This window comes from Schistocerca serialis, chromosome 9, assembly GCF_023864345.2.
Source record: "Schistocerca serialis cubense isolate TAMUIC-IGC-003099 chromosome 9, iqSchSeri2.2, whole genome shotgun sequence".
Classification (NCBI taxonomy): Eukaryota; Metazoa; Arthropoda; class Insecta; order Orthoptera; family Acrididae; genus Schistocerca; species Schistocerca serialis.
The window spans coordinates 298,822,431-298,836,276 of NC_064646.1; the positions used below are offsets into that span (position 1 = coordinate 298,822,431).

The 13,846-nt window shown below is 39.0% G+C and overlaps 1 protein-coding gene across 2 annotated transcripts in view; it reads left to right on the top strand.

The window, feature by feature from the left end:
• Window positions 1–13,846, top strand: part of LOC126419185 (armadillo repeat-containing protein 2) — a 175,352-nt gene that overhangs the window by 97,332 nt on the left and 64,174 nt on the right. The gene's annotated exons all lie outside the window — the stretch shown is intronic.

The following is a 13,846-nucleotide window of genomic DNA, read 5'->3' on the forward strand; positions in this document are numbered from 1 at the left end:
ACAAAACAGAAATGACAGTTTTCTGATATAGTGAAACACAATTAAACTGTTAGTAGTGAGCCAGGGTGTGAATCAGACATTAAAAGAAGCTACAATTCCCCTTAAAGATATCCTCCACAAATGGGTATGAAACACTGGATTCACAGAACCCAAAGAAATTCTGGTCATATCTACAGACACCAAAATTAGTGTCCAGTCCCTAGGGAATGAGACAGGAACTGAAGTTGAGGGTAGCAAAGCAAAAGCTGAAATGATTAATTCAATTTTCAAATGTCACTGTACCCAGGAGAACTGCTCCAGTTTAATCCTGGTACCACTGAAGAGATGAATGAAATAGGCTAATTTTTAGTGCCAGTGGAGCTGAGAAACAGCTGACATCTTTAAAATTCAACAAAACTCCAGGACCCGGTGGAATCCCTGTCAGATTCTATACTGAATTTGTAACTGAGTTAGCCCATCTTCTAAATATAATTTATCATAGATTCCTTGAACAAAAAACTGTGCCCTATTCATGGAAAGAAGCACAGGTCACACTGTTTACAAGAAGGGTAGCAGAAGTGATCCAAAGAACTACCACACAATATCCTTGATATAAAGTTATTGTAGAATCTATTCTGAGCTCAAGCGTAATGAGGTATCTTGACCAGAATGAGCTCCTCAAAACCAACAGCATGGATTCTTAAAACATTGACCATATGAAACCCAACTTGCACTTTTTCACATGACATAATGAAAACTTTGGATCAAGGCAATCAGGTAATGCAGTATTCCTTGATTTAAAAAAAAACATTTGACTCAGTACCAAATCTTTGCTTATTGTCAAAAGTTTTATCATATGGGGTATCAAATGAAATTTGTGACTGGATTGAGGACTTTTTGGTAGGGAGGGCACAGCACGTTATCTTGGATTGCAGAGTTATCATCAGATGTAGAAGTAACTTCGGGTGTACTCCAAGGAAGTGTGTCAGGCTCCTAGCTGTTCATGTCGTATATTAATGACATTGGAGACAATATTAATAGTAATATCAGGCTTTTTGCAGATGATGCAGTTACCTATAATGAAGTCCTACCTAAAAGAAGCTGCATAAATATTCAGTCAAATCTTGATAAGATTTCATTTCAAAGTAGTGCAAAAATTGGCAACAGTAAAAAAGATGGTATCCTATGACTATAATTTCAATGAGTCACTGTTGGAATTGGCCTACTCATACAAATACATCTATGTAACACTCTTCACTATTCTGGATTAAATCTCACTTTGGCACAGAATGGGGTGAATTATGCTGCCACAAAAATCTTTGGTCATTTGCCAAATAGTATTAAAAGTCTGACAGATAGCAAACCAACATTTAAAAGCAAATTAAAATAATTTCTGAATGACATCTCCTTCTGCTTGATAGATGAATTCTTAGATATGAAAAGTAACTGAAAAAAAAAATTGTGTAAAGAAAACTTATGTTAAGGTGACACATTCCGCATCATTACGAAATGTCGTATTCATGATCTGGGGAACAAGGATTAATGTATGTATGTATGTATGAAATGGAATGATCACATAGGCTCAGTAATGGGTAAATCAGGTGGTACACTTCGGTTTATTGGTAGAATATGGGGGAAGTCCAGCCTAGAATATTGTTCAAGTGTGCGGGACCCATGCCAAATAGGACTAACTGGTGATACTGGACATGTACACAGAAAGTAAGGGTTGAAGTGTGGAATGTCAGATCCCTTAATCGGGCAGGTATGTTAGAAAATTTAAAAAGGGAAACGGACAGGTTAAAGTTAGACACAGTGGGAATCAATCAAGTTCAGTGGCAGGAGGAATAGGACTTTTAGCCAAGTGAATACACGGTTGTGAATACAAAATTAAATAGAGGTAATGCAGGAGTAGGTTTAATAATGAACAAAAAGTAGGAATGCAGATAAGCTACTATGAACAGCATAGTGAGTGATGCATTATTGTAGCCAAGATAGACATGATGCCCATGGGTACCACAGCAGTACGTTACATGCCAACCGGCTGTGCAGATGATGAAGAGATTGAAGAAATGTGGGATGAGACAAAAGAAATTATTCAGGTAGTTAAGGGAGAAGAAAATTTAATAGTCATGGGGAACTGGAATTTGGTAGAAAGAAAAGGAAGAGAAGGAAAAGTAACAGGTGAATATGTACTGGGGGTAAGGAATGAAAGAGGAAGCTGTCTGATAGAATTTTGCACAGATCATAACTTAATCAAGCTGACACTTGGTTTAAGAATCACGAAAGAAGGTTGTATACGTGGAAGAGACCTGGAGATGCCAGAAGGTTTCATATTGATTATATGATGGTAAGACAGAGATTTAGGAACCAAGTTTTAAATTGTAAGACATTTCCAGGGACATATGTGGACTCTAGGAAGTATTGGATAGGATTGGGGAGAAGAGAAGTTTGTGGCACAACTTGATTAGAAGAAGGGATTGGTTGGTAGGACATCTGCTGAGGCATCAAGGGATCACCAATTTAGTATTGGAGGGCAGCGTGGAGGGTAAAAATCATAGAGGGAGACCAAGAGATGAATACACTAAGCAGATTCAGAAGGATGTAGGTTGCAGTAGGTACTGGGAGATGATGAAGCTTGCACAGGGTAGAGTAGCATAGAGAGCTGCATCAAACCAGTCTCAGGACTGAAGACCACAACAACAACAACATGTGGACTCTGACCACAATTTATTGGCTATAAACTGTAGATTAAAACTGAAGAAACTGCAAAAAGGTAGGAATTTAAGGAGATGGGGCCTGAATAAACTGAAAGAACTAGAGGTTATAGAGAGTTTCAGATAGAGCATTAGGGAATGATTGACAAGAACAGGGAAAAGGAATACGGTAGAAGATGAATGGGTAGCTGTGAGAGATGAAATAGTGTAGACAGCAGAGGATCACGTAGGTAAAAAGACAAGGGATAGTAGAAATCCTTGCATAACACAAGAGATATTGAATTTCACTGATGAAAGAAGAAGATATAAAAATTCAGTACATGAAGCAGGCAAAAAGGAATACAAACGTCTCAAAAATCAGATGGACAGGAAGTGCAAAATTACTAATCAGGAATCGCTAGACGACAAATGTAGGGATGTGGTATGCCACTAGGGATAAGATAGATGCCGCCTGCAGGAAAATTAAAGAGACCTTTGGATAAAAGGAAACCACCTGTGTGAATATCAAGAGCTCAGGTGGAAAACCAGTCCTAAGAAAAGAAGGGAAAGGTGGAAGAAGTACATAGAGGGTCTGTACAAGAGTGATGTACGTCAGGGCAATATTATGGAAACGGAAGAGTAAGTAGATGAAGATGAGGTGGGAGGTAATATACTGAGTGAAGAATTCGACAAAGCACTGAAAGACCCAAGTCAAAACAAGGCCTGGTAGTATACAACATTCCGTTAGAACTATTGATAGCCCCTTGGCAGAGCCAGCCATGACAAAAGTCTACCATCTGGTGAACAAGATATATGAAACAGGCAAAATACCCTCAGACTTCAAGAAGAATATAATAATTTCAATTCCAAAGAAAGCAAGTTCTGACAGGTGAGAACATACTGAACTATCAGTTTAATAAGTCACAGTTGCAAAATAGTAACACAAATTCTTTACGGGAAATGGAAAAACTGGTAGAAGCCAACCTTGGCAAAGATCAGTTTGGTTTCAGTAAAAATGTAGTAACACTCGAGGCAATACTGATCCTAGGATTTCTCATAGGAGATAGCTTAAGGAAAGGCAAACCTACGTTTATAGCAGCTGTAGACTTAGAGAAAGCTTTCAACAATGTTGACTGGAACACTCTCTTTCAAATTCTGAAGGTGGCAGGGATAAAATATGGGGAGCAAAAGGCTGCTTATGCCAGAATGAGATTTTCACTCTGCAGCGGAGTGTGCGCTGATATGAAACTTCCTGGCAGATTAAAACTGTGTGCCCGACCGAGACTCAAACTCGGGACCTTTGCCTTTCGCGAAAGGCAAAGGTCCCGAGTTCGAGTCTCGGTCGGGCACACAGTTTTAATCTGCCAGGAAGTTTCAGGCTGCTTATGATTTGTACAGAAACCAGAAGGTAGTTATAAAGAGTTGACATGAATGAAAGGGAAACTGGTTGAGAAGAGAGTGAGACAGGGTTGTAGCCTATCCCCAATGGTATCCAATATGTATATTGAGCAAGCAGTACAGGAAACAAAAGAAAAATTTGGAGTAGGAATTAAAATCCAGGGAGAAGAAATAAAAACCTTTAGGTTTGCTGATGACATTGTAATTCTGTCAGGGACAGCAAAGGAATTGGAAGAGCAGTTGAATGGAATGGAAAGTGTCTTGAAAGGAGGATATAAGATGAACATCAACAAAAGCGAAACAAGGATAATGGAATGTAGTCAGATTAAATCAGGTGATGCTGGAGGAATTAGATTAGGAAATGAGACACTTACAGTAGTAAATGAGTTTTGCTATTTGGGCAGCATAACTGATGGTGGTCGAAGGAGACAGGATATAAAATATAGACGGGTGATGGCAAGGAAATGGTTTCTGACAAAGAGAAATTTGTTGACATTTGGTATAGATGTAAGCATCAGGAAATCTTTTCTAAAAGTATTTGTACGGAGTGTAGCCATGTATGGATGATAAACAGTGTAGTCAAGAAGAGACTAGAAGCTTTTGAAATGTGGTGCTACAGAAGAATTCTGAAGATTACATGGGTAGGCAATGTAACTAATGAGGAGGTAGTGAATTGAATTGGGGAGAAGAGGAATTTGTGGCACAACTTGACTAGAAGAAGGAATCGGTTGGTAAGACACATTTTGAAGCATCAAGGGATCACCAGTTTAGTATTGGAGGGAAGCATGGAGGGTAAAAATCGTAGAGGGAGGCCAAGAGATGAATACACTAAGCAGATTCAGAAGTATATAGGTTACAGTAGTTACCTGGAGATGAAAAGGCTTGCACAGGATATAATAGCATGAGAGCTGCATCAAACAATTCTGTGGACTGAAGACCGCAACAACAACACATAGAACGGGGGCACAGGTTTGTTTGGGAGAGTATCACAAAAATATTGAAGGAACTGAACTGGAAGACTCTTGGGGGTAGACATAAACTATTCTGAAAAAGTCTATTAACAAAGTTTCAAGAACCGGCTTTAAATGGTGGCTCTAGAAATGTACTGCAATTCTCTATGCATCACTCACATTGGAATCGTGAGAATAAGATTAGAATAATTACTGCATGCACTGAGGCATTCAGACAATCATTGTTTCCGAGCCCCATATGTGAATGAACAAGAAGAAACCCTAATAACTGTTACATTTGGATGTACCCTTTGCCTTACATCTCCTGTTAATTTGGAGAGTACAGATATAGATGTATATGACACCATTAGTAGCTACTGTTCTTTGTTTTTTGAATCTAAAAGTGACCTCAATTTGGCTAAAGCTGATAAGATACAATTAAGATTCTGGTCTAGGCTGTGTTCTGTTCATAAAATTATAAAATAAGGTCACTGTTGTTTTGAAATTTCCTGGCAGATTAAAACTGTGTGCCAGACTGAGACTCAAACTCACTGTTATCTCCTGTGACACAATGCCATTTTCTGTCTAGTCATTTTCATGCAATACATGAATAAACTTACAAATGGTTGGCTATTCTCAGTTGGAACATTGCTCCAAGAAATAATTGTGACATAGCTGCAATCCAGCAAACTCATTGAACTTTTAATATGCAGTGAAACTTCAAGAGGCATGTTGCATATGGCCTTTTTTCTCAGAGAACAGGACATTTGCTGTGCAAAATATCATGACATAAAATTATGTTTCAAAATTTTAACAATATTATGAAAATTACAGATTGCTACTCACTGTAAAGATGACACATTGAGTTGCAGACAGGCACAAGGAAAAGACTGGTACACACTGAGCTTTGGCCAAAGCCATCTTTAGAAAGGAAAATAAAAACACGACACACATTCACACAAGCAACCACACATGACTGCTACCTCCATCTGGTCCAGCCAGAATCCAGATGTATCATGTGAAGTGAAAGCATTAGTCCATAGTTGGGAACGGGGAGGCGGGGGGAGGGGGGGGGGGAGGAAGGAGTGTGCACTGCTTGGCAGTGTGTTCAGGATCAAGATGGCAGTATAATGCTGCCAGGTGCAGCACCAGGAGGCTGTGGGGGAGGGTGGGAGGAATGGTGAGAGAAAAAGGGAAACAGAGGAGGGGAAAAAAACCAGCTGGTGCATTGGCACAGAGCAGCACTCAATGAGGGTAATGAGATGTGAATTAGGAGGAGGTGATACATCAGGGATGACAGAAAATGTTGGTTGGAGGGTGTGGGGACAATAGGTTACCATAAATGGAGATTGGGATGATTTTGGGAGCAGAGAATGTTTTGTAAGGATAACTTCAATTTACACAGTTGGTGGTGGGGAGGAGCCACGAGCCAGGGCGCTTAGATTGTGAAGCAGGTATTGAAATCAAATATCTCATGTTCAGCTGTGTGTTGTGCCACAGAGTGGTCCATTTTGCTCTTGGCCACAGTTTGGCAGTGGCCATTCATCCTAGTGAATAACTATTTGGTAATCATACCAATATAACAAGCTGTGCAATGATTGCAGCAGAGCTGCTTTCCATAGAAGACGATCTCCTGAGGTTCAAATGTGTAACGGTCTTTTAATTGTGCCAGTCTGCAACTCAACATGTCACCTTTAGGATGAGTAGCAATCTCAGTTTATCATAATAATGTTGATATTCCAACCTGGACTTTCCATTGTTTCTTAGAAATTTTGTGGTGTCCCAACTTGGTTTGAATGAAATAAATTGGCTTCCACTTCACATTTTTATTGAGTTGCGTGTTTTGGTTAATGCAATTACTCGTACAGACTCATAAAGAGGAACCAAATAAATGTGTAACCTTCACCCAGTATGAACAGTGATTGCTATTTTTATGATTATCAGTCTAAAGACTGGCTTTATTCAACATTCCACACTAGTTTATCCTGTGCAAACCTCTTCAAATCTCTGTTACTCTTGCTGTTTATCTCTGCATAACTAAAGAGATCTACATCCAGTTGTACCTGCTTTCTGCAGTTAAGCTTTGTTCTGCCTCTACAGTTATTACCTCCTACAGTTCCACCTACAATCTATTTGGCTATTCCTTAATGCCTCATGTAAAGATGCTATATTCTTGAATGTTACTTAAAGTAACTTAACTTGGCCTGGAGTCCATTTGATGAAAGAAAATAACAGTTTCCAACTTCACAAAATTTATTGACAACTGAACTGCATACTTGTCACGTTAACAAAACACTGACCGACATACTTCACAGATCTCTTTGACTGACTGACAAAACAACAACTCAACAACCAACTTGCAGCCTCACTGCTTCACTTTGTATAGAATTTTCACAGTAAATTTGAAAATAACGCATTATTAATTTTGTACAATTCTGGTGTTACAATTAAAATTTACAAAACACAAAGAAACTAATGTTACAGCCAAATAAGGTACAAAATACAATATTGTATTACATAAATTGTTATAGTATCATCACTAGTTTTAAATATGAAAATTGATCTGAACTTTAATTACAACAATGTCTCTTGTATTATTTTAGTTACATAATTAATTACAGTTTGGATTTGGTTACTAACATTCAATGACAGTACAAATCTCTGCTTTATCCGATGCATACGAGAAAGTTACAAATAGGGCCTCAAATTCTGAAAATTGTAAAGTTGTTTGATGTAAACAATTGGAGACTTAATTAGAAACATAATTACAAAGGATATTAATTACAGAGGAGGACATAAAAATAGATAACAAATGAAAATACATCACCTGGTAACAATTTTAAGCTGTTTCTCAAGATAATGAGGTTCTCTGTGTCAAGTCAACAATCAACTGCAATTACGGTAATTAGAGGTGCCAGCCACTTATGTCAACATTTCCACAGCCTCATAACTTTTGTTACTAAATATCTCTTACTTCAACTTCTGAACTAGGTTTTTGATTTGAAACCTGTACATAATTTTGTTAATGACAACCATCCATAGAGAATTATGATAATATATGTCCTTCCTGAATAAAAAACTGTATTTTGGAAAATTGAACTGAATAATGCATGCAAAACACACAAAAGTCTCCAGGAAGCACTGAATCATCCGAAAACCACCCGGATGCATAAAAAAGGTGGTATCAGACATTTCATATGAATCTAGGGGGAGGCTGTACCATTATACTCTGAATGTGTCTCATCAATCAGTCCTTTCTTTATCCCTCAAGCAGACATGCCTGTGTATGAAGTGCATCAATCACAAATAACAGTGTTTTGTACCATGCAGTTGTTGTTTTACAATTATGAGCCCATATCTGTTCCTCCATTATTGTTTCAGCTAACACAGTAATAACTTCTGTTGTCCTACATCCAAGTGAGTAGCAGCAATATAAAATGAACAGCAAGTTAGGTGAGAAAAAATTTACTGTCGGTGCAAGAAAATAACCCAGATTCCAAGCTAGTAGCACAATCCCACAATGAGGCAGTTATCTACAAGATAATTAGTAGTTAAATAAGTGGTTGGCAGGTATCTGATGCAAATGCACTGTTTAATGCTTTGAGTGGGTCATTACTGTAGGTTACATCTCTGTGCGGCAACAGAGTGATACAGTGAAAGGCTTATTTTCATTCATTCATTTTGTATAGGCCATCTTTGGACCATGCTATTTCAACTGTCTTGCTTTACATGTTCTGATGTTTGCCCAGTGCTCCCACATTCATTCTTGGTACTGCTCATTCCTCTCCTGGGTCCAAGCCTTTCCTGTTTTTAGTTTTGGCTTTTCTTGGAAACCCTGCCACGTCATAAGTTTCTCCTTGAGTGGGACATGCCCCAAGATGTCATCTTGGGTGATCCCCACTTCTTTAACAATGTTGGAGTCAATATTTGGCCAGAATATGTGGTGTAGTACCAAACTTTTCATTCAGCATTTGCCCTGATGGGCAAGGTGCAGAAGAGAGAGAGGAATCAAGGTGTGACAGTGGTCTCTGTTAAGGCTGACAACAGAACCCCTTGTTAGGTGTAATTGTTTCCATTGTGGCCAGTAGGGGCAAAATTTGGGGCTGTGAGGTGTGTGTGACCACCCATGTTGTACAAAGCGAGTGAGGCAGTGTAACATCAGGTCCCTGTAGGAGTGTGAGCAGTGGCTGTGATGCCATGTAATGTTAAGGGAAAGGTCAATACGGACAAATCTAGGTCTGAATCAAGCTGGTAACATACCAGTTAATGTTGCTCAAAGGCTGAGTTGGGTCCATAGGGAATCAGGAGTGAACATCTATGTTTCCATGTAATATCACTGCTTGATAGTGGGTAGAATAATGAAAATTAGACAAGTGCAGCACTCAGTGCTGGAGGAGATGGATGGACCAGTCAGGTAAGTGATACTTAGAGTCAAAGGTGGTGAACAGTGGGCAATAATCTGTGACAAGTTGATATTTCTGCTCTTGAAGGAATAATTTAAATTTCTGGACTGCATAAATTGTATTTAGGTTGTAGAAGTATAGATAGGGCACTTGGTGCCATCAGGGTATGTGTGGGATGGGACTACCCAAGTACTGTGGGAGCACTGAAGTTCCTTCTACTAGAGGCACACCAAGGAGTGTGTTGTCAAACACAATCTTTGCTTAAGGTATTCTTTTAAAGCCTGGAAACCCTGCTGAGAGCAAGGTAACCATTTGAAACATGCTTTGTAGCTGGTTCAATGGCTAAGAGAACTCTGCTAGGTTTGGAGTCAATCAGCCATAGTAGTTAATCTTACCCAGAAATGGTTGGAAGTCTTCTATATTTGTGGAGCACTGTATTTTATCAATCACTGTGACATAATCCCGCATTTTTTGTGGTACATTTGCTGACAGTTTATACACTAAATATGTCAAGGAAGAGAGCATGAAAGAACACTTGCTCAGGTTGCATTTAAGTCCTTTTGCTGCCAGTCTCTTGAGTTGGATCTTTGGCCAAAATATTTTCAATTTATGTGGCTCAGTTGGGAATTCTCTGAAGTAGTTGATCCATAAAGCACTGAAATATGGGACAGGCAGAAGATATTCCATAAGGTAACCAATTATAAGAGTAGAGGACATATTCGATATTTAGCACTATAATTCGTTTAAAGTTATTTGATAGTTGATGTCTGTCACTTGCCACTACAGTATTGCCACACCTGTTGCTGGTTACCAGGCAGTTGTAGGTGACACACAATCATGGCAGGTAACACGGAGCAGTATTGGAAGTGGTCACCATGAGGTATGATGGGAATAGAAGTTTTTAAGTGATCAATGAGTGAACTGCAGCAGATAAACTCATGCCTAATCTAACCACAACCTTCTGATGTGCATTGTATCCAAGAAAGTGGCAAGCAACAATTTGCATAAGAACCAAATCATTATTGCTCCATTCAAGGCACTTAAGGCTAACCTCTATGAGCAAACTCAAGGTAGATAAATTTCAATTTCAGCAGTAAAAGCAAACTGTAATTTTTTCCTTTCATTGGTTACGTGTAATTTTCCACACACTGGCTTCATGGACGGCTACATTACCAACTCAGGAGCAGTCCTATTTGGCACAGTGACACAAACAGACTTCAAACAAAAAAGAGTGATGGTAAGAAAAATAAGGGCAAATAAATAAGTCACTATGATGATGAAATAAAAAAATACATTAAACCAATTAATTAAATAAAAATAATAATCAAAGTATTTTGATTAGATTTAGAAAAATAAAAAATTTTGATGCATTTGATGAGATTCTAGACTACGACATTCCATACGTCAGGTCTATACGCTAAACATTGCAGTACACTATTACACTATGGAAAGTTGTTGTATTTATGACTCTGGTGATTCAGTCGCAACAATTAATTGCAGCCTTCAAAAATTTGGCTTGATGCAATGTCATGCAAAGTGAGTCGATCTCTGTGAAAGTGAGATGATCTCTGTGATTACAGTAACTGTAAATATGATGCTGAATTGCAACTTGTGCATAAGGATTCAATAGTGTTTGGTTAGCTGTGCATGTTGTTAGCATCATTGTGTGTGTGTTTGTTTTGTGTCTTTATCATATGTGGTAAAATACAAAATAAAATACATTGAGAAAGAAAGCCAGACAAAGAATAGGAAGTGAACTGACTAATTGTTGTGGCAGTTTGGCAATGGCAAATGGTTCGAGCATGACATTGAGTGCAATGTTCTGAGGAAACCAGCTACAGTGCATGAAGGGTCAACTATCAAGTAATTTCAATCAGGCTATAAATAACCTTGTGTTGCTACATCCAAGGGGTTTTGGAAATATGCCTCTGAACAGTCAGTTTTAATGAATAAAGTGCTGTAGCCTAATTTTGTAAGGAGCGCATCCAGGATCAGTAGAGGGGAAGTTTCCACCCCAACTTGTGCATTTATCACTGCTTTAAAATCGGTACAAGGTGTCAAGGTGGTTTTGAGTTTGCATTCTGTCACCAGGAGAGCGGTCCATTGACTGTGGGGAATAGGCATTAACACACCTCATGAGTGAGTCTGTCCACAGCTATTCTAAGGACTTCCTTTAGAGCCAAGAAAACAAGATGAGCTTTAAAAAAAGTCTTGGCAGCCATCACTTTAAGAGTAATGTACACTTCAAAATCAGTTGCCTTGTATGACCTAGATGAGAAGATTTTATGATGTCTATCGTGGAGAATCTTTAAGGAGGTCAAGGCTCTTTGAATGGCATGGTATGCATTGTTTCAAAAATTATAAATTCAAAAGTATGTCAAGAATGTATTCCAAAAATATTGTCCACTTTGGGGTCAGCTATCACCAGAATATTTACTGGATGAGTGAGTTGGTTGGAAGAAAGTAAAACTGGAAACTTCCCTAGCAAAGGGACATGATGACATTCACAGACCCAGAGAATTGTTTCAGCTGTATGATAAAGCTGGCCAACCCTAAACTTAAGCAAGTAGTTCAGTTTAGCTAGGAGAAAAAACATGTATCCAGGAGTAACCTCGCAGGGTGTTTGCCACTGGACTCATCTGAGTACATTTTCTGGGCTGTGTTATGAGAAGTGTTTCACAGATTTATCACTCACTTGGTTCACTCCAACATGCTGAGGTGTATCTGCCACAGAACTGCTGAAATATACATCTTGCAAGAGCTCATTTTTGTTGCAGCCATGGCACATTGCATGATGATGGGGCCGTACACTGTGTGTGTGTGTGGGGGGGGAGGGGGGGGGGGGGAGAAAATCATATTTACAGCTGGGAAACGGTGCTACTGCTGAGATGGCTCATCGATGTTGGTATGGCTGTCTGGTCAGAGAAGGTGGAGGTCCTATTGGAGGTGGCATGGTATCCTACACAACCAGTGCCTCAGAGCTGGGTTTTGTGACGTCTTCTCCTATTGTTTCATGGCCTTGAGCTATTCACATTACTTCTATCAGAGAAGGGCCTGATTTCCTCAGTAAGTGATTTCTCACTTGCAAGTCATGCATAAACTGCACTGTAGCATCCCTGATTTGAGTCTGCATAATTATGCCCACATAAACATTTGAAATTCCAATTCATAATTTATGGCAGCCCTGTCCACATAAGATTCATTGGGGTCCTTATTTTGTTGTCATAATCTTAACATGCCTGCAGTGACACCTTTCTGTGTTGAAAAATGTTCTTTTAATAAAGGAAATATTCTCCACAATTCAAGTTTCACTAGTTCAGTTAATAGTTCCAGTTTCTGTAGTAAGTGATGTAGTTCAGGCTTTCCTGACAAGAAAATCTGACTGGCCAAAAAATATGTGTCAGTAAGTGTCCCATTCTTCACTTAGCTCATTATATGATGGAGAATCTGTAGGCACTGATAGAAGGGGAGATGTTCCAGTTATATTCACTAATGCTTGCACTGCCTGTAATGTATCTGCCATTACTTTCTGATAACCCTGTGCAGTTTGTGTTAGTAGTTGTTTTAAGTATCTCTTGATTGAAAACCTACAGTCTCACCTAATCACAAAAATGTTCAAGGTCTAATTTGCATGCATCACAGGTCCTGAGTGATTCCTACTTTTGTGAAAGATGATGTACTTTCACTACTAAAAGGCACTTGCCCCAATTTATTCACAAATGATTTTTCCAGACCAGACCATATTAAAGATCTGCTTATGAAAAGTAGTAGTTGTTGTGGTCTTCAGTCCTGAGACTGGTTTGATGCAGCTCTCCATGCTACTCTATCCTGTGCAAGCTTCTTCATCTCCCAGTACCTACTGCAACCTACATCCTTCTGAATCTGCTTAGTGTATTCATCTCTCGGCCTCCCTCTACGACTTTTACCCTCCACGCTGCCCTCCAATGCTAAATTTGTGATCCCTTGATGCCTCAAAACATGTCCTACCAACCAATCCCTTCTTCTAGTCAAGTTGTGCCACAAACTTCTCTTCTCCCCAATCCTATTCAATACCTCCTCATTAGTTACGTGATTTACCCACCTTATCTTCAGCATTCTTCTGTAGCACCACATTTTGAAAGCTACTATTCTCTTCTTGTCCAAACTAGTTATTGTCCATGTTTCGCTTCCATACATGGCTACACTCCATACAAACACTTTCAGAAACGACTTCCCGACACTTAAATCTATACTCGATGTTAACAAATTTCGCTTCTTCAGAAACACTTTCCTTGCCATTGCCAGTCTACATTTTATATCCTCTCTACTTCGACCATCATCAGTTATTTTACTCCCTAAATAGCAAAACTCCTTTACTACTTTAAGTGTCTCATTTCCTAATCTAATTCCCTCAGCATCACCCGATTTAATTTGACTACATTCC